The sequence below is a fragment of the Lagenorhynchus albirostris genome, chromosome 8, assembly GCF_949774975.1.
Source record: "Lagenorhynchus albirostris chromosome 8, mLagAlb1.1, whole genome shotgun sequence".
In the NCBI taxonomy this organism is placed as follows: domain Eukaryota; kingdom Metazoa; phylum Chordata; class Mammalia; order Artiodactyla; family Delphinidae; genus Lagenorhynchus; species Lagenorhynchus albirostris.
In genome coordinates this window covers 12,964,729-12,991,804 of record NC_083102.1, presented here as the reverse complement: position 1 = coordinate 12,991,804, position 27,076 = coordinate 12,964,729, and the positions used below count along the sequence as shown (strand labels likewise).

At 39.9% G+C, this 27,076-nt stretch overlaps 1 long non-coding RNA gene across 1 annotated transcript; it reads left to right on the top strand.

Annotated features, from left to right (window-relative positions):
• The first annotated feature begins 1,989 nt into the window (after nucleotides 1-1,989).
• Nucleotides 1,990-26,470, top strand: LOC132524103 (uncharacterized). The gene is made up of 2 exons (XR_009541793.1): nucleotides 1,990-2,161; nucleotides 26,053-26,470. It is a non-coding gene; the product is annotated as an uncharacterized LOC132524103 (long non-coding RNA).
• The last annotated feature ends 606 nt before the right edge of the window (nucleotides 26,471-27,076 follow it).

Below are 27,076 nucleotides of genomic sequence, written 5' to 3'. Positions count from 1 at the left end.
AAAGTGAATGGCTATGATGGCTGCGTAATAAATTATTTTCCTTTTATCTCAGATTTTAGATTCTCTTTTGGAGTAAAACAGCCTCTACACTGTTTACAAGTTATTTTGAGTTGCAAAAATTCTTCTGTGTTTTTCCTTATATTAGCATCTGTAGTAGAAACCTTAGCCACAGACAGTAACTGCTCCAGGTCAATATATTCTTTTAAAAGTCAGGTTGAAAACAATTCTTTGTTTTCAGAAATTTTAAAGGAGGAACTAGTGAAGTTGTCAGTGGATAGATCATTACAAATAATTTTTATGATAGATTTCTATGTAATTTTTGGCATCTAACTTGGAATGAGTTTAAAGAATTGGGTGATATTGCTATACCTAGCTTTTTCCATTCCCATATACTTACTCATGTGAACAAAGTTTCTCAGTGCTTACGTCAATACAAGTGAAAATAGGGATAGAATTGATGCTGTCTCATTCAAGCAATAAGTAATAGTCATACATGGATACATTAGGTAAATGGGGAAAACTTATGTCAAGAGATGTGTTAAATTTTTTGTTGTTTATAAGCATTCACCAAAATTCATGATATATTTAGTTTGTTTTGCTCACTTGTGTACCAGAAAATTGAAGTTTAAAAAAAATTAAAATTCAATCTACAAATATTTTGTTGCAGAGAAATATGATAGATGATCAAGAAATAAATGTCTTTTAAGCATAAAAACATATTAGGATATGGTGAAATTTCATGAGGTGAGTAGAATGTAAGTTGAAGGAGAAAAAGAAATGGTATAAACTTTTTGACTTCTAAAGAAGGCCTTATTCGTGAATTTTAAAAACAAATGATGATGGATATGAAATTACTATTCCTTTGGACATTGAAAAGATGATGTAATGGTTTTATTTTAAAATTTCAATGTTCATGATACACTTTGCCACTTTCTAAATTTATGATGAAAAATTTTAGATGTCAACCAAAGATGTGTGAGAGAGCACATGATTTTGTAAATTCTCTTAGGTGGTTCATAAGCAAAAGTTTGAAGACTGTGTTATATTTGTACACTAATGTTTTCTAAAGCTGTGTTGACAAGTGCTAACTGGAGAATTAAGGTAATTGTCTGAGAGTAATTACCATTTCCTGATATCTCTTTTTGTGAGAACTCATTGCAGAAAAAGAGTTTTATACCTGTTGCTTATCTGTGTAATTGTCTCATTTTCATAAGTGTGTGGATATTTATGTAGATTTAATCTAAATTATGGATACGGGAAAGCAAAGCTGTCTTCTGGTGGCACATACTACTACAAATGACCTTCATCCTTCTTTGTTGTTTCTATCACCCAATTCTCATATGTTTGTTGTATATCCTTTCAGACAAAGAAGTTGATAAATAAGGGAGAAATAAAACTTAGCAGTATAGGAAACTGTTATCTCGTTATCAAAATAGTTTAAATGCGTTTTCCCTCACATCAACACATCTAAAAATGTCAACATTTTGTGAAAGGATTTAGTAGCATGTACGTATCATACGAAGACCCATTGCCAAAGGATCCCTGAACCCTAGGTCCTCTATTTTCTGGGCTTCCCAGCTCTTTATTTCAAGCCTAAAATGATATTTATCCATTTATCCTCCACTCTTTATACTAATACTTCAGTTGTCTGAAGTAGTACATGTACATATATTGAAAACTGGAGAAGGTTATAACTTCTGTTCTCAAGTCATACATATTTTTAAAAAAGAAGAAAAATCATCTATTATATTTACCCAGATATTTACCATTTCTGTGTTCTTCCTTCATTCCTGAAGTTCCAAGTGTCCCTCTAGTATAATTTCCTTTCAGCCTAAAGAACTTCTTTTATCACTTTTTTTAGAGCAGATCTGCTTGTGACAAATTCTTTTATTTTTGCTTCATGTGAGAATGTCTTTATTTATTTATTTTTTTTGCGGTACGCAGGCCTCTCGCTGTTGTGGCCTCTCTCGTTGCGGACCACAGGCTCAGGACGCGCAGGCTCAGCGGCCATGGCTCACGGGCCCAGCCGCTCCGCAGCATGTGGGATCTTCCCGGACCGGTGCACGAACCCGTGTCCCCTGCATTGGCAGGTGGACTCTCAACCACTGCGCCACCAGGGAAGCCCAAGAGAATGTCTTTATTTCACTGTCATTCCTTAAAGGTATTTTCACTGAATATAGAATTCTGGGTTGATAGTTGTTTTCATTCAGCTCTTAAAAATGTTATTCCACTATCTTCTGCTCTCCATAGTTTCTGATGAGAAATCAGCAATAATTCAAATGGTTGTTCCCTTATATGTAATGTGTGAAGTTTTAAGATTTAAGAAAAAAAGAAACCTTTGGTCTTTAGAAGTTTGATTTGATGAATCTGCCTTTTTTTTTTTTTTTGCATTTATCCTGTTTGGGTTTCCTGAGCTTCTTGAATCTGTACATTTGTGTCTTTCACCAAATTAGGGAAGTTTTGGCCATTATTTTTTCAAAAATTCTTTTTATACTAATTTGCTTCTCCTGTCCTTCTAGGGCTCCAGTGACTCAAATGTTAGATTATTTGCTAATGCTCTGTTTTTTTATTCCCCTCTCACATGAGGTAACTTCTATAATCTATTTTCAATCTAATCTTCAATTTCACTGGCCCTTTCCTTTCTCACTGTCTCTATTCTGTTATCAAGCCATTGCAGTGACATTTTTATTTCAGATGAAATGTTTATTTTATTTTCAGCCCTAAAATTTCGATTTGAGTTTTTGCTATTGATTCTGTTATTTTGCAAGAACTGTGTTTCTATTCACTTAAGGAATGTTTATCTTTGTGAAGCATGGATATGATGACTACTTTAAAGTAATTGATATTTCCAATATCTAGGTTGTTTTGGGGTTGGCATATCTTAATTTTCTTTTCCCTTGAGAATTGATCACAGTTTCCTGGTTTTTTGTATGTTGAGTAACTTTTGATTGTATCTTGTATTTCGAATATTAGGTAGTGAGTCTGTCAGCCCTGTTAAAATTCTCTGGAGAATGTTGATTTTTTGTCAGTTTGTTTGTTTTAGTAGGCAGTCAGCTTGGCTATATTTGGATTGCAAGTTATGTGTGGCTTCTATGTCAGTACAATTTTCAAAGCCCTTGCAATGCTGCTTTGGGTTAGTTCTTTTTTTTTTAAATTATTGGTTGATTGATAGATTGATTTTTGGCTGCGTTGGGTCTTCACTGCTGTGCACGGGCTTTCTCTAGTTGCGACGAGCGGGGGCTACTCTTCGTTGCGGTGCGCGGGTTTCTCATTGTTGTGGCTTCTCTTGTTGTAGGGCACGGGCTCTAGGCGCGCAGCCTTCAGTAGTTGCAGCACGTGAGCTCAGTAGTTGTGGCTCATGGGCTCTAGAGCACAGGCTCAGTAGTTGTGGTGCACGGGCTTAGTTGCTCCGTGGCATGTGGGATCTTCCTGGGCCAGGGCTCGAACCCGCGTCCCCTGCATTGGGAGGCGGATTCTTAACCACTGTGCCAGCAGTGAAGTCCCCTGGGTCAGTTCCAAGCATGTGCAGATTAGGGAGTGAGCCCCATAATGGGTCAGTTTATATAGAGAATTATGTTTCCCTTTCTCTATGTTTCTACCCTCTGAGATTTCCTTCACACTCTCTGGCTCTCAGGGGTCTCTTTTTTTCCTCATCCTCTGGCTGCTATAAAGACATGTTTCTTTTAGGAGTTTAGTTATGTGCATTGCCATGACTGGGGCCACCCATGGGGCCAAATAGGGAGGAAAAAGGGAGAGAGAAAAATGGTAGGGGTTCCTCTGCAGTCTTTAGATGACAAGGCCCCTCCCCCACTTCCTGTGTTCAGAATGATAAGTTACCTCTTGAGGGTTCAGATGCTTGCTCCACCACCAGCACTGTAGTGCAGCCCCATGATTGGGGCTAACCTTGCAGCAAGGCTAGAAAAGAAAAAAGAGAGGAAAAAGTGCATTTTCCCTATACTTTCTGGCTCTCAGGTTCCCCTTTTCTTGGTCCTCAAGACAGGAAGACAGTGTTTCTCTTGGAGTTTTTTGCTGCCTGTGCTACTGCACAGTTCCTCACTTGGGCCACCCTCGGGTGAAATCTGGGAATTACAAGAGGAAAAACAAAAGGAAACTCATCACCTATTACCCAGAGATGATCTGTTTACATTCCAGAGTAAAAATCTTTCCCATCCTCTTGAGAAGAGATTGCCATCAGTCCCTTCATACACTCTGAGTCTCATAATTTTGGGATCTTCACCTCTGGTTTTAGCGCTGTTGCATCTGCAGGGTAACGTCAGGCCCTCATTGTGTTGTTCTGTGGGGAACTGGGCATCAGAACTGGTGCTAAGATGCTCTCTGAGTAATAAATGGCCTGTTGTCTAATCCAGAGACCTTGTGTTTCCATGTACAGAAATCAACTCAAAATGTATCATAGATCTAAATGTAAGAACAAAAACTATAAAATTTCTTTGAGAAAGTATACAAGAAGATTACTGTGACATTAGGTTAGGCAAAGTCTTCTTGGACAGGACATGAAAAATACAAACCATAAAATAAAAAGTTGATAAACTGTACTTCATCAAAGATGTAAAACTTCTGATCTTTGAAATACACTGTTAAAAATATGAAGAGGTAAGCCACAACTGGGAGAAAATATTTGCAAAAATTATACCTGATAAAGGACTCATGTCCAGTCAGAAAATATAAAGAACTCCTACAACTAAAAAATAAGACAAACAACCCAATTAAAAATGGGCAAAAGATGTGAACAGACTCTTCACCAAAGAAGATATACAGATGGGAAATGAGCACGTGAAAAGATGCTTAACATCGGGGAAATGCGAACTAAAGGCAACTTACTGACTAGAATGGCTAAAATTAAAAACAGACAATAAAAGTGTTGGTGTGGATGTGGAGCTAGTGGAATTCGAACATGGTACAGGCACTTTGGAACACAATATGGCAAATTATTATGTTAAGTATATCCTTACCAGAATTCCCCAAAATTCCACTCCACCCAAGAGAAATGAAAAAATATGTTTACACAAAGACTTGTATTCAAATGTTCATAGCAGCCTTATTTATAATAGTCCAAACTGAGAAATGTGAAGGAATGTGTGTGTAAATGCAGAAGATATTCTTGAAGCCAGTCTGACTGAAAAAATGTTCTTCTCTAGCTATTTCTTTCTTTCTTTTTTTTTTTTTTGTGGTACGCGGGCCCCTCACCGTTGTGGCCTCTCCCGTTGCAGAGCACAGGCTCCAGATGCTCAGGCTCAGCGGCCATGGCTCACAGGCCCAGCCGCTCTGCGGCATGTGGGATCCTCCCAGACGGGGGCACGAACCCGTGTCCCCTGCATCGGCAGGCAGACTCTCAACCACTGCGCCACCAGGGAAGCCCTTCTCTAGCTATTTCTAATTTTATTAATTGAATTGCTTTTCTTTCTTTCTTAGCCAATTTCTCTTAATCAAACACTGTATTATCAGCACATCATGGTTTCTTCCCACTACTTGCTTGTTCAGTACTTTTCCCTATTTCTTTTTCTTAAAACTTTCCTAATGGGGAAATTACCTCATCCCTTCACAGTGAATCTTGTCTGCTATCTGCTCATAGGAATTCTAGAAGCCCATCATCATCATCATCATTGTCATCATAGCAGCAGCAGCAGCATATAAGCATCACCATCACCATCATCATCATCCTTAAGTGATTTTTCAATCCCACTCACTGCCCATCTAAAACAGGGCAGATGCCACATAGCTTAGCTTTAGCAGACCTATTTTACTGTTCCAAAATAATCTCATTCCCAAGCCTGTTACAGTGGTTCTTATGGTGTGAGGTGCTATAGCAGAGTGGTTAAGAGCATATTCTGTGAAGCTAGATTCCCTGGATTCAAATTTTGGCTCAGCCGTTTACTAGCTGTGCAACCTCAGGCAAGTTATTTAACCCTTCTGTGCCTAAATCTTGGGCAAGTTATTTAACCTCTATGTGCCTTAATTTCCTCCTCGGTCAAATCAGACTGATGCTAGTACCTGTTTCACAGGATTGTTCTGAGTATTTTTTTTAAAAAATTTAAAATTTTAAATTAAAAAAAATTTTTAACATCTTTATTGGAGTATAATTGCTTTACAATGGTGTTTTAGTTTCTGCTTTATAACAAAGTCAATCAGCTATACATACACATATATCCCCAAATCTCTTTCCTCTTGCGTCTCCCTCCCTCCCACCCTCCCTATCCCACCCCTTGTTCTGAGTATTAAATGTAGTATTATAGGTAAAGCACTTAGAACAGTGCCTGATAAATAGTTAGCTCTTAGTAAATGCTGATTGTTATTATAATTATACTGTTATTCCTCTTTCCTGGAATGTCCTGTCCCCTCCTTTCTATTTAACCAAGCCATCTATCCTGAAGGCTCAGATTAAGTTCCATGTCTGACTTGAAATCATCCTTTATTTTTTTAAATTTTTATTGGAATAAAGTTGATTTAAAATGTTGTGCTAGATTCTGCTGTACAGCAAAGTGAATCAGTTATGCATATACATGTATCCACTCTTTTAAAAATTCTTTTCCCATATAGGTCATTAAGAATATTGAGAAGAGTTCCCTGTGCTCTATAATAGGTCCTTATTAGTTATCTCTTTTATATATAGTAGCATGTATATGCATCCTGACTGTTTTTTGTTCTTACTGATATCCCTCCTCTCTACATTTGTATGGTACTTATAATCTGACCCACGTCATTTAACCCAATTATGTATTGAAGTCTTTTGGCCTCCCCCTCTCTAGCTGCAGTTTAGCTTCTCTGAGAGCAGGAAGTGTGTCTTGTTTGCACTCTCTTTGAGTTCCAGACCCACATCTTTAAGGATGGGCTGGGAACTTTTAACCTGAGTGTCCCACCACTACCTCAAAGCCCATGTGCTGGGTATTCCCACTTGCACCTCCATATGTACTGTCCATTCTTTTCCACCCTGCCCTGTGCTGTAGGAGCTGACCTCCTAGGACTGCATTTCATTGGGCCCAGGCATTGGGAGGCACCACCAAGAGATTGGAGGGTGGGGGTATTTATTCCCTTGAGTTTCCCCAGCCTGGGTGGCTACGTCTTCTACCCAAAGCCATTGGGCAGCCCTCCTCTACAGTCACAGCTCTTGCTGAGCTCTGCTAACTGCTCTCCTGCTCTGGACCCTCCAGGCCTATGGGCAGTAATAGCCTTCTGTTTTGGCAGTTGGGATGCTTCACCATCCATTGTTAGTTTCCTTAACAGCCCACGTATCTTTAATTTCTTCTTTTCTCATCCTTATATTATTTTTTTTCTGGTCTTTCTTCACAGTTTAAGAACTTCAATAAAATGTTTAATAGAAATGATAACGGGAATCTCATTTTGCACCTGATTTCAGAAAGAGGAAGCTTCCAATTCTTTACCATTAAATATAATGCTTGCTGAGGTTTACTGTAGACATTATTTATCAGATTATGGCTTTTTGCTTCCCCCCCCCTTTTTTTTTGACATCTTTATTGGAGTAAAATTGCTTTACAGTGTTGTGTTAGTTTCTTTTTTTTTTTAATATCTTTATTGGAGTATAATTGCTTTACAATGGTGTGTTAGTTTCTGCCCCATAACAAAGTGAATCAGTTATACATATACACATGCTCCCATATCCCCTCCCTCTTGCGTCTCCCTCCCACCCCCCCATCCCACCCCTCTAGGCTGTCACAAACCACCGAGCTGATCTCCCTGTGCTATGCGGCTGCCTCCCACCAGCTATACATTTTACGTTTGGTAGTGTGTATATGTCCATGCCACTCTCTCACTCTGTCACAGCCTCCCCCTCCCCCTCCCCATATCCTCAAGTCCATTCTCTAGTAGGTCTGTGTCCTTATTCCCATCTTACCCCTAGGTTCTTCATGACCTTTTTTTTTCTTAGATTCCATATATATGTGTTAGCATACGGTATTTGTTTTTCTCTTTCTGACTTACTTCACTCTGTATGACAGACTCTAGGTCCATCCACCTCATTCCAAATAGCTCAATTTCATTTCTTTTTATGGCTGAGTAATATTCCATTGTATATATGTACCACATCTTCTTTATCCATTCATCTGTTGATGGACACTTAGGGTGCTTCCATGTCCTGGCTATTGTAAATAGAGCTGCAATGAACATTTTGGTACATGACTCTTTTTGAATTATGGTTTTCTCAGGGTATATGCCCAGTAGTGGGATTGCTGGATCATATGGTAGTTCTGTTTTTAGTTTTTTAAGGAACCTCCATACTGTTCTCCATAGTGGCTGTATCAACTTACATTCCCACCAACAGTTCAGGAGGGTTCCCTTTTCTCCACATCCTCTCCAGCATTCATTGTTTGTAGATTTTTTGATGATGGCCATTCTGACTGGTGTGAGATGATACCTCATTGTAGTTTTGATTTGCATTTCTCTAATGATTAGTGATGTTGAGCATCTTTTCATGTGTTTGTTGGCAATCTTTATATCTTCTTTGGAGAAATGTCTATTTAGGTCTTCTGCCCATTTTTAGATTGGGGTGTTTGTGATTTTGATATTGAGCTGCATGAGCTGCCTGTATATTTTGGAGATTAATCCTTTGTCAGTTTCTACATTTGCAAATATTTTCTCCCATTCTAAGGGTTGTCTTTTGGTCTTGTTTATGGTTTCCTTTGCTGTGCAAAAGCTTTTAAATTTCATTAGGTCCCATTTGTTTATTTTTGGTTTTATTTCCATTTCTCTAAGAGATGGGTCAAAAAGGATCTTGCTGTGATTTATGTCATAGAGTGTTCTGCCTATGGTTTCCTCTAAGAGTTTTATACTCTCTGGCCTTACATTTATGTCTTTAATCCATTTTGAGTTTATTTTTGTGTATGGTGTTAGGAAGTGGTCTAATTTCATTCTTTTACATGTAGCTGTCCAGTTTCCCCAGCACCACTTATTGAAGACGCTGTCTTTTCTCCATTGTATATTCTTGCCTCCTTTATCAAAGATAAGGTGACCATATGTGCATGGGTGTATCTCTGGGCTTTCTATCCTGTTCCATTGATCTGTATTTCTGTTTTTGTGCCAGTACCATACTGTTTTGATTATTGTAGCTTTGTAGTATAGTCTGAAGTCTGGCAGCCTGATTCCTCCAGCTCTGTTTTTCTTTCTCAAGATTGTTTTGGCTATTCAGGGTCTTTTGTGTTTCCATACAAAGTGTGGAATTTTTTGTTCTAGTTCTGTGAAAAATGCCAGTGGTAGTTTGATAGGGATTGCATTGAATCTGTAGATTGCTTTGGGTATTATAGTCATTTTCACAGTGTTGATTCTTCCAATCCAAGAACATAGTATATCTCTCCATCTGTTTGTATCATCTTTAATTTCTTTCATCGGTGTCTTTTAGTTTTCTGTGTACAGGTCTTTTGTCTCCTTAGGTAGTTTTATTCGTAGGTATTTTATTCTTTTTGTTGCAGTGGTAAATGGGAGTGTTTCCTTAATTTATCTTCCAGATTTTTCATCATTAGTGTTCCATGTAGCCTAACTTTTTATTGTCACAGTAGGCCCTGGGTTATCCATTTTCAGAGAACCAACCTTTGGCTTAGATAATCTTGTCTACTGTATGTTTGTTTTCTATTTTATTGTTTTCATCTATGTTTATTATCTTCTTTTCTGTTTGGGTTGAATTTGTTGCTTTTTTTTTGGTTTTTACTACTTATAAATGTGGATACTTAGCATATTGATTTTAATCTACTTCATTATTTTTTTAATAAATTTATTTATTTTCTTTTTGGCTATATTGGGTCCTTGTTGCTGCGCACGGGCTTTCTCTAGTCACGGCAAGTGGGAGCTACTCTTTGTTGTGGTGCACGGGCTTCTCATTGCAGTGGCTTCTCTTGTTGCAGAGCACGGGGTCTAGGTAGGCAGGCTTCATTAGTTATGGCACATGGGGTCAGTAGTGGTGGCTTGCAGGCTCGAGAATGCAGGCTCAGTAGTTGTGGTGCACAGGCTTAGTTGCTCCATGGCATGTGGGATCTTCTCGGTCCAGGGCTCGAACCTGTGTCCCCTGCATTGGCAGGTGGATTCTTAACCACTGCTCCACCAGGGAAGCCCCTTAGCATATTGATTTTAAACCTGTCTTCTTTCCTACTATGTGCATTTAAAGAAATGATGACTTCTGAGGAGGGTGAGAACCCTGTGAGCTAGCATAGCTAGAGAAAGAATCACAGAGAAGATGGGACCTGCATTTTCAGAAAGAGGAAGGGAAGTGCATAGCAGGCTGATACAATATTGTAAACAAAAACTTAGTGGCAAGAATGTATTAAAAGTTTTTTTAATAGAAAATTTTAAACATATACACAAGCAGAAAGAGTGACAGAATGAACCCCTATGTACCCATCACCCGATTTCATGGCCCATCTTCCCCTCCTTTAATATTATTTTGAAGCAAATCATAGATGGCATATGATTTCACATGCATGTATTTCAGCATACATGTCTAAAAGATTGGGACTTTCTTTTGCTTATTTAAAATAAAATCAGCCTTTTTCGGGACCAGTGTGAATAAGCAGTAACATTATCATGGTAATTTGGCCTGATGACTCATGAATATCCAAATCTGGGGCAATATGGTCTTCTGACTCTTAAACCCAAACCCAAATCCTGGAACTGTTATAACTCTGAGAGAGCAAAAAGTCACACCTGTCAATACCAGAGAAAAAGGATCCAAAGATGTTGTCATCACAGAGGTTATTGAAAAACATGTTTCCATTAGTGACCAGGAATCTTATCATTTAGATCACTTGCACAGGAAATCAACACAGTCTAGCATAGCCCATGGGCCATTTAGAAGGTCTCTTGTTTAAGGGGCATGATGCCTTGTGTAAATTGCAGGCACGCACTCTTTATCTTTTTCTTAATTGGTTAATGTATTTTTTTAAAATAAATAAATTTATTTATTTATTTATTTGGCTGCATTGGGTCTTTGTTGTTGCGAGCAGGCTTTCTCTAGTTGTGGCGAGTGAGGGCTACTCTTCATTGTGGTGTGCAGGTTTCTCATTGCAGCAGCTTCTCTTGTTGTGGAGCACAGGCTCTAGATGTGCGGACTTCAGTAGTTGTGGCTCGCGGGCTCTAGAGCACAGGCTTAGTAGTTGTGGCACACAGGCTTAGATGCTCCACGATATGTGGGATCTTCTCGGCCCAGGGCTCGAACCCATGTCCCCTGCATTGGCTGGCAGATTCTTAACCACTGTGCCACCAGGGAAGCCCTAGGCACACACTCTTATGTTAGCTTGGCTCATTGTCTGCTGCGTTGACCCACTCCTTCTCACTCTAGCTTTTGGAAGTTCCCCTTTGTATCCCACCATTGGGGTGGATTTTGCGATCCTCGAAGAGGCATGCTCTTTTTCTGCTCCAGGGGGCAGCATGGTTAAAAACAAAAGTTTCGGAATCAGATAGAACTAGGTCTGAATCCTATGTCCCGTACTTAAGAGATCTAGATACTCTTTTAGCTATTTTCCTCATCAATAAAACAGGTTGGTAATGGCTATTTAGCAAGACCATCGTGAGAATTAATAAATATAATGTGTGAACCACATGGTGTTTGCCATTACTCATTCCTCTCAGTTTAAGGTTGAACCTGCCTTCCTAGGAGTTACCTAAACCTTGGTATGTATCTCTGGACTTGGTCAACAGAAATTAAACTCTACTTGGACATTTGTTATCATTATATCCGAATCTCTGAGTTGTCTGCTCTTAGAATGTTTTCCATATTTCTTAATTTCTGAATCCAGAAGTTCTCTCAAAGTTTCTAGTTTCCTCCACTATTCTGCCCTGGGTGGCAGGAGTTCTTGTCCTCAGCCATACATCAGAATGTTAGAAATTCTTATTTAACTGAAACATTTTGCCTTTGAACTGTCTACTTGACAGCATTAGCATTCTTGGAACTCCACATTTATATTTCATCATATCCTCTCCAACCCATTTTGAGTTCTTAACTGAGTCATAATAATTTGGAGAGAATATATTATTTTCCAATAGCACCGTGGGGAATCAGAGTTACTAGTGAGAAAAGGGTTTGAAAGAGAGTTTAGAAACCCGAAAGGAAATACTCATTTGCTTCACAAATTTGCCTGCAGTTAGCTTTCCCAGTGACGAGACTGACGCTTCATTGTGGCAGCCTCGTATCTATTTAGTCTCTGTGGCTTCATTTTCCCATCTTCAGAGTGATAGATAATAGTGCCAGTGGTCAGTATCCTCTGAGTGGATTCTGAATAAGTATTCGTGTGACTTATTAATGATAGCATCGTAGTACCTACCCCACATGGTTAAGGAGATAGGAGAGTATTTGTGTTGCGGCTAAACACAAGAGTTTTAGAGCCAGACAACCTAGGTTTGAAGCCCAGCTTTACTACTTATTACCCACATGACTTTGGGCAAGTTACTTAACCTTTTATACCTTTACTTTCTCCATCTGTAAAATGGCAATAATAATAACATCTGTTTCATAGGGCTGTTAGAGGATTAAATGAAATAAATTCTGGTATTTAAGCACTCTATAAAAATCTTTTTATGGTTATTCTTAAAAGTACTAATGGTGATTAAAGTATTGAAATAAGTAGGTGTGAAAGCTCCAGCACAGTAGATGCTTAATAAATGTGAGAAGCTGATAATTTTTTTTCTCTCTTTCAACACTTCCTTCTCTGTCAACTGAATAGCAAAGACGAAAAGTAAATGGTAAAGTGGTTAAGGACCTGGACTCTGGAATCAGACTGTCAGGGTTCAAATCCTAAATCTAAACTTTACTAGCTGTGTGGCCTTAGGCAAGTTACTTAACTTCTCTGTGCTCAGTTCCCTCATCTATAAAGTTAGATAATAGTAGAACCTACCTCATAAAATTATTATGAGGATTAAATGGTTTGATATAGTGAAGTATTTAATAACAGTCTCAATACACAGTCAGTGCTATATATATGTATATTAAATAAAATATTTTTTATTAAAAAAATTTTAATCCCAAATTCCACATGCATAAGTTCTCATTATGTAAATAATATGGTGGGTGATTGACATTGAGGTTGGATGAACTGTGGATAAGTTATATTGTTACAAATAGAGTTTTTAAACTCAGAGAAGAGAAACATGAAAACCAATATATACAGTTATATTAATAATTATTTAATACTTACTACACATTGGTTACTGGTTTAAATACTCAACATGAATTATCTCCTTTAATTCTTACCCCAATCCTTTGAGGTAGGAGCTATTTTATTCTTATGTTACAGATGAGAGAAATGAGGCACAGAGAGACTACATAACTTGCCTAAGGTCACAGAGTAGAGCTGGGTTAACTCTGAATCTGTCTCCACAGCCCTTGCATGTCACTCTCATGCCCAATCACCCTCCCAGTGAGACGGGCAGTATGGTGCTCTGCAGGTCATGGGCTTAAGCCAGTGGTTCTTCACACTCTGAGTCACTCATCCTTTTTTTTTTTTTTTTTTGCGGTACGCAGGCCTCTCACTGCTGTGGCCTCTCCCGTTGCAGAGCACAGGCTCCAGACGCGCAGGCTCAGCGGCCATGGCTCACGGGCCCAGCCACTCTGCGGCATGTGGGATCCTCCCGGACCGGGGCACAAACCCGTGTCCCCTGCATCGGCAGGCGGACTCTCAACCACTGCGCCACCAGGGAAGCCCTACTGATCCTTTTGAGATACAAGTGGACTTTCTCCTGGTTGAGGCCGGGGAGTTTAAAACATAGTGTCAGTTTTCTGCATAGCCTAATGCTAGTCCAAAAACTCTAGTAACATAAAATAAGTTTTCCCCCCTAAAATTTATTTGGCTCTTTATCCCAAGTTGCTTTTATACAAAAATGAACATGTAATAAATGTAGGCACTCCTGGGTCTTGCTAGTAATACAAAAATAAACACATTGACAAATAAATGTGGAAGTACAGTTGACCCTTGAACAATGCGGAGGTTAGGGGTGCGACCTTCCTCACAGTGGAAAATCCATGCATAACTTTATGGTCAGCCCTCCAAATCCCCAGTTCCCTATTCTCAGATTCAACTAACCTTGTATTGTGTGGTCCTGTAGTACTCATTGACTGAAAAGAATCTGTGTGTGTATGAACAACTTGTATTGTTCAAGGGTTGACTTCACTAAAGGCTGGCTTAGCGAAAAAACATGGTCGCCAATACACACAGAAGGCTTGACCATCAGCAGGATTTCTCTGACAATTACATTAATAGTTAAATTTCTGAACACAGAGAGGCAACAGATACTAAAGGGGTGTTGGGACATTTTCTTGGGAAAACCATGGAGCAGCTACATTTTGCCACAGTTCCTGGAACACTCGCGTTCGCCAGAGCCCTGGACCTTCCCTTGCTTTCCAAACAGGAGAGTCTGATACTGAAACTACGGTTGTTTAGGATCCAACTCTCACCATAGCAGCCACAGGTTACTTCAGTTTTATCTTAAACATCCATAGGCAACAGCGACTGTTTTGGTCACCCATCACACATTTGCTCTTCCTGTGGGTCAGACCATCCTGAATTTCCTCTGGTGAACCTTTCCCCGTGACTCAACCCTGTGGATTTTGGATCGGGTGAGGCTTTTCTGGCACCAGACGTGGAACATATGACCAAAGTCTGACTCATCAGGAGTGGACAGTGACCCAACTTGATCCAATCAGTGTGAACCCAGGACTCATAGGGGAGGTATTAGAAAAAGGCACTGTCTTCTCTGCTAGAATACAGTAGGGAGGATGGGAGCCCAGAGAGCTGCCGAGTGGAGAATGAGAATGAAGCCAACAGTGAGAGCAGTGCCAAGAGGGAAGGAAACGCTGTCATCCTGATAACATCATTTGGGCTCCAGGCTCACTGAAAATCATGCATCCTGAGACTTTTCAATAACAAACCAAAACCCTTTGCTGATGCCAGTTTGAGTTGAGTTTCTGTCACTTGCAACAGGACAGTTACCTGACATTGCAAAACAGACTATGGAGCTTTGTATTATTCATGGTAGCTTGTACCACTGTTTTAAAAAATTTATCTTAGGGCTTCCCTGGGGGCGCAGTGGTTGAGGGTCCGCCTGCCGATGCAGGGGACACAGGTTCGTGCCCTGGTCTGGGAAGATCCCACATGCTGCGGAGCGGCTGGGCCCATGAGCCATGGGCGCTGAGCCTGTGCGTCCGGAGCCTGTGCTCCGCAACGGGAGAGGCCACAACAGTGAGAGGCCCGCGTACCGCAAAAAAAAAAAAAAATTATCTTAAAAAATCTATCTATCTATTATCTATTTCTTTTTCTTTTTAAAAATAGAGTAAAGCTTCATGTTTCTTGAGATCTCCTAGAGACCTTCATGGATCCCTAATTATTAATTGCCATTGTAGCATATAATTCCTTCCTAAATGCACATGTGAGAGTGCGCACGTCCATAATGACAAGTCAAGGACTGAAGATGCTGCAGTGGAATTTGGGTGCTGGGATCATGCACCAGCTGCTTGGGGCATAGGATTCTGAAAATTAATGTTTTAGCAAAATTATCTATTACCACAGGATGCAGACTTTAGGATCATTAAAGAGGAAACTAAACCTCAAATGCTAAATCTGCAATGTCAAGGATTAACTATATTGCCTCACTGTGTTAATTTGTCCTACTGCAATGTTTTCCTTTCCCTTCCATTTCATCAAGTCCGACTTTTCCTTTAAAAGCCTTCATATCCAACATCCATGCTCCAGAGTAAATTCTGGGTCCAAATACATTTGCTAGCCACTAAAGCAAAGTGAAAATATTAGAAATGTACCACCTCCTTTTTTTAGTTAAAAAAAATTTTTTTTAAACCTTTCTCTAAAGTCCACAGTTTACTGACCTTTACATTGTAGATTTTCTGTACTTACTGATACAGGAAAAGCAGAGTCATTTAAATGAGTTTCACTTTAAGAGAAGCTGGTATTTGAGAAGTAATATTTATGAAATGATTATTTGAAGGAGTGATTATTTGTATAAAAAAGATTTTTCACTTGAAACAAAGCCTTTTCTATGTTTCCCATTAATATTTACCCTAGTGAGTAAGCTATTTGACTTAATTTATAAAATTGTCCTTAGAATTCTGGAAATTCAGAACAGGAAAAATGTTTGATGATAATTTCATATTTGTAGAAGCCACGGAATGAGACAAGTTAAATAATTTGCCCAGTTAGTGATTGCTTGGTTAGCGGTAGTTGAGAATGTGTTGCCAGTAGACCCACCTTCTTCTTAAAAGAAGTTCTTCAGGAACCCTCCCTTTGCAACCCGACCCCCTTCCCCAGCCAAAGAAGTTCTTAGAAAGAAAAATGATACAGGTCAGAAACTCGGGCCTCATAAAGAAAGGAAGAGCATTAGAGAAGGAATAAATAAAGGTAATATAAATCTTTTATTTTTCTCATTCTTAATCTAACATAATAGTTTGCTCAAAATAATAATAGAAACAAGGTATTTGGTGATTGTAGCTTATGCATAGTGAAATGAATGACAGTGCTATTATGAGGAATTGGAAATACCCTGTTATAAAGTACTTGGATTACCCATGAAGTGGTATAGTGTTATTTGAAAATGGACTTGGATTAGTTATTAACATCCATTATTTACCACCTGGATGAACTTGGGCAAATTACTGAGTGGCTCCCTTCATCTGACAAAAGTACATAATACAGGTTTATAGAATTTTGATGATCAAATGAAAAGTCCTCTGTTCAATGCTTGGCACAAATTAGGCAGCCAACAAATGGGGGGCTGGATGCTCATAACTGTCCTTCTGACCTGCCCTCCCTTCCAGTTGTCTGAGTTAATTGCAGAGGTTCTGGTTTTCCTGGCAGGACTATCCTTGTCCTGGTCTAGAATCTTGCTTTTGGACCACAGTTCCTGCTTCCTTTCTGGCTGTTTGTCCTCCTTCATTTAGTGGATGTTTTGGGTCCCATCAACTTGCTCATTGACTGTGTTCCTGTGATTTTAGTTCTGGGTGCTCTCACTTGGCTTGGGTTAGAGCACCACTCCCATCAGGTCACTCAGTAACCTGCCTTCTAACCTTGGCAAAATCATTTCAGGTCCTGTACCATACCTGTGTTTCTCTATGGCATGTGCTTGTCAGACTGATGCATAAGGATCCAGTTGAGGGAGGAGATGGCTTTTGGCTTGCAATGAGCAGAGAACCCTGGAAAAACCACGACTCGTAATTTTTTCCTGAAAAGAATCTTCACTTTCAAAAAGAATAGGGTGAAAATATACAGTTCAAATCACTTAGAAGCAGAATTGTCTCTAAGGAGAATACTTTTAATTTTGGATGTCAGTGACTCTTTGATTGGTTTTGTACTTTTGAATGAATTTGTTCATTTTGGAACCTGGGGAAGCCTATCTGCATGGGCAATTAATCATACATATAAAAGTTTGAATTTGAGTACCTTTACTGTCTTAATATGACTGTTCTAGGTAATTAAGTAATACATGCTCATTATATAAAACCTAGAAAATACAAAAACCTTTAAAGAGAAAATAATCCAGAAATAATCCTAACATTTTGGTGTATGTCCTTGTCATTTGTTTTTCTTTATGAAATTTGGAAAATCCATGGTTTTATATCCTACTCTTTGCACTTACCAGTATCTCTGGAGTGTCTTTCTACATTTAAAAATACTCCTCCAGGAGAACACTATGGAGGTTCCTTAAAAAACTAAATTAGAACTACCATATGACCCAGCAATCCTACTACTGGACATATACCCTGAGAAAAGCATAATTCAAAAAGAGTCATGTACCACAGTGTTCACTGCAGCACTATTTACAATAGCCAGGACATGGAAGCAACCTAAGTGTCCATTGACAGACGAATGGATAAAGAAGATGTGGTACATATATACAATGGAATATTACTCAGCCATAAAAAGAAATGAAACTGAGTTATTTGTAGTGAGCTGGATGGACCTAGAGTCTGTCATACAGAGTGAAGTAAGTCAGAAAGAGAAAAACAAATACTGTATGCTAACACATATGTATGGAATCTAAAAAAAAAAAAATGGTTCTAATGAACCTAGGAGCAGGACAGGAATAAAGACGCAGACGTAGAGAATGGAGTTGAGGACATGGGGCAGGGGAAGAGTAAGCTGGTATGAAGTGAGACAGTAGGATTGACATATATACACTACCAAGTGTAAAATAGATAGCTAGTGGGAAGCAGCTGCATAGCACAGGGAGATCAGCTGGGTGCTTTGCAACCACCTAGAGGGGTGGGATAGGGAGGGTGGGAGGGAGATGCAAGAGGGAGGAGATATGGGGATATGTGTGTATGTATAGCTGGTTCACTTTGCTATACAGCAGAAACTAACACAACTTTGTAAAGCAATTATACTCCAATAAAGATGTTAAAAAAATACTCCTCCAAAACATTATTTTTGATGGCTGCTTATCCTTTTATTGAATGACTGTATTATGATTTACTCATCTACCCCTATTGCTGGACATTTGTGAATCCTATTAGAAATAATACTTCAGTGTAAATATTTGAACTTTCATTTTTGAGTACTTATCCAGTTATACCCTTCAAATAGATTCTTTGTGAGCACTTTATATTTCCAAGGTCCTCTGGCTGTTCGTGAAGCTCTGGTTTGCCGTCCATGGGGTACCATTGAGATCAACTGCAGCGGGACTAAAGGACCAAGGATGCGTTGGGTGGAGGATGCTCTCTGGTAGGATGCTTTTTATTACCTTCTAGGAGGGGGCTCTTCCCAGTGGGCTTAGTTGCTTGGCGCATATGAAATGGTAAACTTGACAAAGGCAGCTCGCTTTTGTTATGTTAGCTTGCTTATGTTATGAAGGAGTGGTTTCTGTGTCTGTGTCGCCTATTACAGGCTGTAGCCATGTGAGCGCCCTGTAATGCAATATCCTGGGCAGTACCTTCAAGTCTTGCACAGGCCTTAGTTGAAGAGTGATTCCTTTTCCCAAAGGGAGTCCTCAGTCCAGGAGGTTGATGCCTGGAAAACCTCAGGGTATTGCATTGGCTGGGTGGCATTGCAGTGCACCTGTACTGGTCAAAGCCTGCCTGGGAGAGGTGTGTCTACTCATCACATTTCCAGATCCTGTGGAATTGTTGTCCCCAAGAGGTCTAATTTCATACAAATCACGTGTGCCATGATTTTTGGTGAATGATTAGATCAGGTTTCTTATTCTTTTTATTTATAAAAAAAATCCTGGGGCTCCTGGGGAAGAATTACAGAGTCTGAGAAGCAGATAATCACACAGTTTAAAATATTGTGGCTTTTAAAAATACTTATGAGATGGACTTCCCTGGTGGTGCAGTGGTTAAGAATCTGCCTGTCAGTGCACGGGACATGGGTTCGAGCCCTGGTGGGGAAGATCCCACATGCCACAGAGCAACTAAGCCCGTGCACCACAACTACTGAGCCTGTGCTCTAGAGCCCGCAAGCCACAACTACTGAGCCTGCGCTCCTAGAGCCTGTGCTCCGCAACAAGAGAAGCCACCGCAATGAGAAGCCCGCGCACCGCAATGAAGAATAGCCGCCCCCCACCCCCCGCTCGCCACAACTATAGAAAGCCCACGCGCAGCAACGAACATCCAGTGCAGCCAAAAATACATACATACATACATACATACATACTTATGAGAGAGAAATTATCACAGAAAAATAACTATTCTCACTAGTAGATATTTACAGATGCACTTTAGAATTATTTTCCAATAAATACCTAGGTTTCAATAAAACCTATTGAAATTATGATTGGAACTGTGGTAAATATATGAATGATTTTGTAAAGCATTGGCATTTTAACAGTTTTGAGTTGTTTCATTCAGGAACATGGTAGGTTTCTACATCTTTTCAGGTCATTTATGTCTATCGATAAAATTTTGTGGTTTTAAAGCCTTCACTTTCTTTGTAACTGTTACACTTCAGTATATTATAGGGTGTCTTTTGTTTGTTGTTGTTACTGTGCATAGGATACTTTTCCAGTAGTTGTTCTAACAATTAGTTGTTATTATATTAGAATGTATTGATTCCTGTGTATGTTTCTCATATCAGGCCATCTTATTGAACTCCCTTATTGGTGTTAATAGTTTTTTGGTTTTTTTCTTTTGAGTTTTCATTACCACCCCTCACCGCCCTAATATTAAATAGTGGTGGTAGAGAGAGCATACTTGTCTTTGTCCTGATTTTATGGAAATATCCCCTCTGGGCCAGTCCATCCTGGCCTGTTTGCCCTCAGATTTGTTCCTTGATTTTCCTTGCTCAGTTCTACTGCAGGGGGCTGACATTTGTAGGCTACATATCCTGAGGCTCCCATGTCAGCTGGTGTCCATCTGGGTTCAGCCAATGGGAGGTCCTGGGAAGAGATTAACGAACAAAAGAAAGGGAGCATCCAGAGTATCTCTCCCCTATTCTCTGCCGCAGGTAACAACTCCAGCCACAGCTGCCTCAATTCATGGTTCCATCTCTGGCCGGTCAAGTGTTTCCATGGTTCCAGCATCTGTTGGGTGAATCTGGTTCCTGGCCTCAGGACCTCTTTTTGTTCCTCCAGCTAGGCTGCCGTCAGTCCCCAGCAAGAGCGCCCTTGCCCTAGACCCCTTGTTTTAGAGGGCCCACATATCACAAACACACACAAAATAACTGTTGAAGACCTCATGGTTGCCTTTATGTCTTGGGATCCGGCATCAGTACTGGCATAGCATGGCTTGCAACCCAAAACATCTGTTCTTCTGGTTAACACAGAACAGGCCCCAAGGAGATGCTTATCTATACCTCTTGCCCTGTGTCCTCAAGACAAAAGGCAACTGCATCTGAATGCCTTTAAGCTATGCGGGTTGAGTTGCTGCTGATGTTGGCGATAGATACTGCTTTGGAGTGCTGAGAGGATCTGAGAGTGGAGGCACGTTGATAAAAGAAAAGATGAAATGATTAACTTGTCAAAGTCTTCCTCCCAGAGAGCAGGCCCACAGTAGATTTTTGAATAAGGAAGTATCATTTCCCAGGAGTGATGAGCATCCGTTTTCTTGCTTCCCTTTGTGTTCCAATTCATGGCTCTGGAGTTACACATGAATTAGCATGGTATTTTGAACAGTAGCACACAGTAACTGAGGAACTTTTTATAACATTATGCTCTTGCAATTCGTATTGCTCTTAAACTACCAGTGTATTTCTCTAGACCTAATCTGAATTTTGGCCCCCGATCCAGAAATATTCTTGTGTGGAACATAGTTTGAATTTGTTTCTAGCGATGTGACCTCAACTGAGCGAATAGTCATGAAGTTCTTTGGGGAAACTCAAAAATTATTTATGATATGTCTTGAATCTATCCATAGATGAAATACATTTAAATTTGACTTTATAGCCACTTAAGACATATAATGGAAATGTCAATTAAATGTTGTTAAAGCCATTAAATTTAATTGAGAGAGGGTATAAGATATACTAGGATAGCTAAATGAAACAATAGAAGATCTTTAAATACAGAGCAAAATGTGGTCTTTGGTGGAAAATGAAATTAACTTTGGATTTGTGCTATCGAAAAGTTTTTGATATGAACTGTTGCTTGCTATTTTTAATATAAAAAAGCATATCTAAATTTTGCAATTTCTCACTTAAAGGGATTAAAATATTTTAAAATTGTAAAGAAAATGGTTTTCTAAGTAGAAATGAACTATGTAGAACCAAAAGTGATATTCCAAAAAAATATAAGGAAATTAGAACAAGGAAATGCAAATGTTTTTATGATTTTAAAGAAGATTCACATACAATTAATCCCAAAGTAATGTCTGTAGTAACTATTTTCCAACCATTATTGATCAAGTTATGGTCTTGTAGAGAGATTTGAATAAATTAAGCAATGTACTGCAATTTTTGGTTTTCTTCATTCTGACATTTAAATATTTGAAAGAAGAACTTAATAAATATTGTGTGGATATAGATGTTACTTTAAGAGATAGTAAAAATCATGCTGTATGTGATAATGATTTATATGGTGAAAGTAATATAGTATTTTTTGCATTAACAATAATTTGTCATATGTGATTGTTACAATGCTTGAATGTAACATGTAAAATTCCAAATGCAAGTATTGCTTTAAGAATTTTATTGACACTTCCAATAGAAGTGCTATTGCCTCAGTAAAGTTTCTCCAAATTGAAATTAATTAAAAAAAAACTATCTAGAAACTACAGTGAATCAAAAACAGTTGTCAGAAACATTTGGCATTATCATCTATGGAATATAATGTTATGTGAAAATCCTGGTTACAACAATAGAATGATTTTTCTGAAACAAAAGTCAAGAAGGTTAAGTCTTATGATACACATATTACAAGTTAATTACAAAGTCTTTATTTTACTCACTTTCACGTTGTTGGCCCATCAATGCATGAGCAATAATAATTAATTTGGTTGTCTTTGATATTTTGCCAACTTTTTTCATACAAAAACCATAACTTTACACATATTTGAAATTTCTGTCATCATAAAGGTAGAACGATAGAAAATTCTTAGTTAACAATTTTTCACTTGACTTCTGCCTTTTAAACATTTAGACATATGGTATGTGGGCCTCCATTTGTATGCTCGTCCTGAGCTCCTTGTTGGAGGTGAGCCTGCCTTCAGCTGTGGGGTGGTAGTGGCTTTTTGCTATCAACTTCCTGTTGCCTGCTTGGCTTCTTGGTTCTTCCATCATCCTTTAATTTTGCACAAATAAGCAGACACATGAATATTTTCTTATGTCCCTTTCTTTTTTACATGAAAGGTAAAGTCATGGGTTAAATAGTGTCCCCCCCCCAAAAGGTATGTTGAAGTCCTTATCCTCATGCCCTCAAAATATGGCCTTATTTAGAAACAGTGTCATTGTAGATGTAATTCGTTAAGATGAGGTTATGCTGGAGTAGGCTAGGCTCTTAATCCAATGAGACTAGTGTCCTTATAAGAAAAGAGAAATTTGGAGACAGAGGAAAGGATGATGTGAGAGAAGATGTTCATGTGCTGACACAAGCAAAGACTGGAGTGAAGCATCTGTAAACTGGGAAATGTCAAGAATTGCCAGCAGACCCTGGAGGTTAGAAGAGGCCAGGAAGGATTGTCCCCTACAGGTTCCAGAGGGAGCATGTCCTGCTAACAACTTGATTTTGGACTTCTAGCCTCTAGGACTGTGTGACGATACATTTCTGATGTTTTAAGACACATAGTTTGTGATACTTTGTCATAGAAACGCTAGGAAACTAATATAGGTAGTATAATGAATATACTCTTTGCCTGTTATACAAGTGCTCTGCAGGCTAAATACCTAGAAGCACATCCGCTGGGTTATAACAAGCCTGTATTTTTCATCTTAACAGCTCCTCCAAATTGTCCTCCAGTGTGGCAATGTCAGTTTACTCTCCTATCAGCCTTGCATGGGAGCACGTTTCCTTATGCCCTGGCCAACACTTGACATTAACAGACATGTACTTTTTTCCCATCTGATGGGTAAAAAGCAGTATTTAAAAAAACTGTATTCCCTGATTACTAATGAGATTGAGTTTTTTCCCATATGTTAATTTCCCATTTGAATTTCTTCTTCTGTAAATTGTCTTTTTATAACCTTTGCCCGGTTTCCTGTTGTGTTATTTGTTTTATTCCTACTAGTTTGAAATACTTCTTTATGCAGGAGATGATCTTATTCATTTTAAACCATTCCTGGTATAGGAAGAGCTTTTAAATATCAAGAATGTTTGTTGGGTTTAATTGGTTGTCTTTTCAGCTTCTAGTGAGATGATCAAATGATATTTATTTGACCTATTGATATGAGGCACCTGTAATTGTAAGAACTTTAAAAAGCAGAGCAATTAAATATTTATGGGCAAAAGGAGTGATGCCAATGTGGGGCTTTTCAAAATATGTCTAGAGGGCTGCCTGGTTAGAACAGAGGGTGTGTCTAAGGGAATGTGACGGTCAGCTTTAGAAAACTGGCTGAAGCCTTTGTGGGGCTTTATGTGGGGTATGGAGTTTGAGCTTTACTGTACAGGCAAAATGAAATCACTGCAGAATTTTGAGTAAAGGACTGTAGAATTTAAGAAGATTAATATGATGCTGTGGTGGAGGAAGACGAAAATAAAAGCAAGGAGTGGACTTAGAAACCCAGGGGTGAGATGAAAATAGCCTTTTGCCATAATGACCCTAATAAGGAAAAAAAGGAGGAAGGTAGGTATCACACCAATATGACTCTGATGAGGAGGGATTTAGGAAGAAGATCTTCATAAGGAAAGAAGTGTACCTATTCAAGCATAAGTACTAGCGCGTCACAGACTTGGGGGACTTTGTCAGGAGGGCTAAAGTGGAAGATAACTTTTGGGTTTCAAATAATGTCCAAAGTTAATTAGGACAATAGAAATAAGAATATACAGAGGGCCTTTTCTCTGGGCAAAGATGTAATCTTGATGGACGGCTAAGAGAAAGCACACCTCATCAACCTTTATTTTGCTTCCAATTGACAATGTCAAGGAGAGTGATTTTCAGACTGAAGGTGGGGTGTAGGATAGAACAACTGTGATAACTGAAGATAGTTCACAATGGGTGAAAAAATTATAGGAGAGCATCTATCTGCTCTGTGTGAGCTGTACCCCAGGAAACTGAAAGAAGTTTTAATGATTTCTCTGAATCTCTGATGTTGACCTTGGAGAAATCCTGGAGAATGTGAACTTAAAAATAGATGTGTGTGTATGCCTGTGTGTGTGTGTGTGTGCAAATAGAATTCCAAATTTCAAAAATGTAGATTTCACAAATTGCAAATGATCTTAATGTCATTTCGGGGCAAGATCCTAGGATAGCATTCCAAAGGGATGACTTGTAGTCTCCTAGAAGAGGAGGTGAGGATCTTTGGTTCTACATGGGTCATGCCATGACTGTTAGATCCAGGAGCACGATCTGATGCAGGAAGCACTAACCATCAGGAGGTATTAGAAACCCAGTAGGAGCAAGCACAAGGAGGACATGAAGAAAGAATATTTAGCTTGGAGGGAAGAAGGCTTAGAGAGAACATGGTGGCTGATGTCAAATATGAGAAAGACCATTATATGGAAGAGGGATCAGGTATCTGTGGGCTTCTCGAAGGCCAATGGGTAGAATTCCAGGGACCTAGGATAAGACTTAGGATAAGGAAGACCTGTGTAACCACATGCACCATCCAGTAGTGCTTTCCAAGACAGTGATTTTTCTTTTTCTTTTTTTAAAGATTTATTTATTTTTGGTGGTGTCGGGTCTTAGTTGCGGCACGCGGGATCTTCCTTGAGGCATGCGGGATCTTTTGTTGCAGCGTGGTCTTCTCTCTAGCTGTGGTTTGCGGGTTTTCTCTCTCTAGTTGTGGTGCGTAGGCTCCAGGACGTGTGGGCTCTGTAGTCTGCAGCACGTGGGCTCTCTATCTGAGGCTCGCGAGCTCAGTAGTTGTGGTGCATGGGCTTAGTTGCCCCATGGCATGTGGGGTCTTAGTTCCCTGACCAGACATCGAACCCGCATGCCCTGCATTGTAAGGCGGATTCTTTAACACTGGACCACCAGGGAAGTCCCCCAAGACAGTGATTTTTCTATCACTGCAAGTGTGCTAGCAGAAGCTGGTCAGTCACTTTTTTTGGAAATGTTCTTGAAGAGATTCATGTGTTATTGTGTGGGTAACTCTAAAGTTCCTTCCAATTTTGAGCTTCTGTGATCCTAGGCCAGTTCCTTCCAATTTTGAGCTTCTGTGATCCTAGGCCAGCGAATGGGAAGGATTAGGTTGGAAATACAGAGACTGTGAAGCCGTAACTAATGAGGAATTGGAAGAAGACAGAGGGAAGAAATGTAGATCACTCAGTTGAGAAAAGAAAATCCTGTAGTCATATAGTCTAGAGGAAGAATCCACCATCTTTTTAGCCCCAAAGACCAGGATCATCTCCAAATGGTTTAGGGCTGTCCAAGAACGTTGCACTTTAAAGAAGGCCTCTAATCAGTGTCTTTCATAGGATTTTGGGGATGGAGGACAAACATTTCAAAATACAATTTTAATGATGTTCAGAAAAGATGATGACATTGTGCATTTTGCTCCCTTCCCCCCGCAGGACTGCTCAGGAGGACCATGAGGGAGGGGCAAGGCACATCATTGGAAGCAGGCCTAAGGCACAGGCGAGGAGAAAAAGTTAAAAAGCAAGCCCAAGAAAGGAGTGGAATAATGGCAGAGAGAGGAAGAATACAGACAAAATGAACAAGTACATTTATTGCGAATAGAAGCTGCCTGGGCTTCCAGAGGTCTTAGGTGCACCTCTTTCAGCTGGTTCTCAGGGGCAGGAGAGTTGGGTACTAGGAGACTGAGGCTCTACTGCTGGCTGTGCCCCAGCTTCCCGAGTGACCTTGTAGATGTCATTTCGCCTTTCTGCCTCCTTCCTATTGTCAAAGGCAGGCATACTGCTAAGCTAAAAGTGCTCTGGGCTTTACCGAAGAAAATAGCTCCAGAAATTTAAGACATTGCCTGCCTGTGTACGAAGTGTCTGCACTTGTTTCTGTTTTTTTCACGGTTGACGGAGGGAGAGCGGGTAAGAGGAGTGTAGAAAGAAAGGTGAGAAGACATTGTGGCCAAAGTCGCTTAGCTCCGCCTTAGCTCCCGGGACCGGGATCTGGCAGAGGGGATATGCCTGCAGCCCGCGACCAGTGGGGCACCCAGGAACCCGAGCGGACATCCTCGGGTTCAGCTGTCCCTTCAGCGAGTCCCATTGCAGCATCAGGGACGAAAAGCGAGGCACACCCCTCCCCCACTAGATGGCACTGAAACGCCTCGTTCGCGATTTTCAAAATGCAGGAAGGAGGAAAAAAGACAAAAAGAATATGGTGGAGGTGCGCTCATTTTGCATCGCAGGCCCAGCTGTTCAAAGCAGGGTGCCGGACCCTCTCTTACTCCCCAGGGCAGCTCTTTACCCGACAGTGCAGGCCCTCGCCTTTGGAATGAGGGTGAAAATGAGGGGTGAGGCTTAGAGTGAAGAACCTAAGGTTTCGACCTGGGAGGGAGGCTCCCAGCCCTGCGGCGCTGTCTCACGTGAGCCGGGCGGTGTGTGTGTGGGGATGAAGCTGGGCTCGCTCGGGGCCCACTCG